Genomic DNA, 2759 nt, shown 5'->3' on the forward strand with positions numbered 1-2759 from the left:
TTTGTAACCTTTATTGATGATCATTCTAGAAAATTATGGGTTTACACTTTGAAGACCAAAAATCAAATTTTGAATGTATTCAAACAATTTTAAGCTTCTGTTGAAAGAGAACCTAGAAAGAAGTTAAAATGCATTCGTACTGATAATGGTGGTGAGTACTCAGGTCTATTTGATGCTTATTGTAAAGAGTATGGTATAAGATATCAGAAGACTCTTTCGAAGACTCCTCAGTTGAATGGTTTGGCTGAAAGGATAGATAGAACATTGATTAACAGAGTTAGGTATTTATTGTCACAATCTGGATTGACAAAATCTTTTTGGGGTGAAGTTTTGAGCAATGTTGTTCATGTCTTGAACCGAATACCATGTGTTCTCTTACAATTTGAAGTGCCAGAAAAGGTATGGTCAGGTAAAGATGTTTCTTATTATCATTTAAGAGTCTTTGGATTCAAAGTCTTTATTCATATTTCCAAAGATGAGAGATCCAAACTTGATGTAAAGACTAGGCAATGTATTTTTATTAGCTATGGCATGAATGAGTTTGGTTACAGATTTTATGATCCTGTTAACAAGAAAGTGATTCAAAGTAGAGATCTTATCTTTGTTGAAAACCAAACGTTGAATGATTGATAATATAGAGAAACTAATGGTTCAACCTAGTGATAATTTTTCTGACTTGGATATTACCCCTTCTATGTCTATGGTAGAACATGGTAGAGTTGAAGCTCACAATAATGAGCATGATACAGGTGCAGGTGAAGATGGAATAGTTGATCCGACGTTTGATGAAGTTGGTGATGATGATCATGATGAACAACTAACTTTGAAAATTCCGACAAATGCACTTAGAAGGTCTACAAGAGAGATGAAGCCTTTGTCAAGGTATTCTCCACATGAGTTTGTCTTGTTGACTGATGGAAGAGAACCTAACTATTTTGGACAGGCTGTTGAAGATGGAATCAAAGCTGAATAGATTAAAGCTATGCAAGAAGAAATGAATTTCTTACTTGAAAATGATACCTATGAGCTGGTGAAGCTATCTAAGGATATGAGAGTTTTGAAGAACAAATGGGTATTTAGAATCAAGAATGAAGAACATAATTCTAAGCCTCGGTATAAAATTAAATTGGTTGTTAGAAGTTTTAGCTAGAGAAAAGGTATTAATTATGAGGAGATTTTTTCTCCTGTTGTGAAGATGTCATCCATTCATGTTATACTTGGATTAACAGCTTCTCTTGATTTAGAGATTGAGCAAATGGATGTGAAGACAACTTTTTTTCATAGTGATTTGAACAAAAATTCTACATGGAGTAACTGGAGGACTTTATTGTTAAACAAAAAAAGGCCTTGTGTGCAAGTTTAAGAACAGTCTTTATGGGTTGAAGCAAGTTCCAAGACAATGGTATAAGAAGTTTGAATATGTTTATGGGGGAGCATGGTTATCGTAAGACAACTTCATATCATTGTGTGTTTGTACAAAAATTTTCTGATGGTGATTTTATCATTCTTTTACTTTATGTAGATGATATTTTGATTGTGGGTAAAAATGTTTTGAGAATTAATGAGTTGAAGAAACAGTTGAGCAAGTTTTTTGCTATGAAGGACTTGAGTTCTGCCAAACAGATTTTGGACATGACTATTATTCGTTATAGAGATTTCAAGAAGCTTTAATTGTCACAGGAGAAGTACATAAAGAAGGTACTTCATAGGTTTGGCATGAATGATGCCAAATGTGTTGCTAATTTTTTTGCTCTTCATTTTAAGTTGAGTACCAAGCAGTGTCCAACTACTAATGAGGAGAAATAAGCAATAGATGAAATTTCTTATGCTTCAACTGTTGGAAGCTTGAAATATGGTATGGTGTGCACTAGACCAGACATTGCTCATACGGTTGGTACTGTGAGTCGTTTCCTCTTTAATCTAGGTAAAGAACATTAGAATGCTGTTAAATGGATTATGAGATATCTCAAAAGTACAACTAACTTGAATTTAGGTTTTGGTGGTGAGAATTCTTTACTAGTTGGCTTTACTGATGTAGACATGGCAAAAAATATTGATTCTCGAAAGTCTATTTCAGGTTATTCGGTCAAGTTTATAGGAAAATTATTTCATGGCAGTCAAGACTATAGAAGTATGTTGCACTTTCTACTACCATAGAGACAGAGTTTATTGCAACAACTGAAGCATATAAAGAGTTGTCGTGGATGAAAAAGTTTTTTGGAGAGCTTAGTTTCAAGCAAGACCATTATGTGTTGTTGTGTGACAGTCAAAGTATTATTCATCTTGTTAATAATTTTACTTTCCATGCAAGATCTAAACATATCTAAACAGAATTTTCGCTTTTGTGTGGAATAGTAAATTTCAAACAACAATTTTTCATTTGTTCACCGTTGGATTAACCTAAAATTGAACTAAAGCTTCATCTCATCTTATTCTTCATTTTGAACGGTGAAGATTTTGATTGGAGGTCTTTAAAGGGAGAAATATGCTTTGAACAGTAGCTCTATTATTGGATTTATTTTATCTTCTTATTATTCATTTGTGAGTTTTGGTGCTTTGATGTGTTGGCTGGTTGTACGCATGAGATCTCTCACATTGAAGGAGTTTTCCACGTTAAAATATTAGTGTGTTTTTGTTATTGTTTTAATTGATACATTTGTTTATTTATAATTGCTGTCATATTATATTGTGAGTGCTTTTATATTATTTTTATATATATTGGATATTTGTGTTGTTTTCATTGTTGACCCTTTTAAGAT

The sequence above is a fragment of the Arachis ipaensis genome, chromosome B03, assembly GCF_000816755.2.
Source record: "Arachis ipaensis cultivar K30076 chromosome B03, Araip1.1, whole genome shotgun sequence".
NCBI lineage: Eukaryota > Viridiplantae > Streptophyta > Magnoliopsida > Fabales > Fabaceae > Arachis > Arachis ipaensis.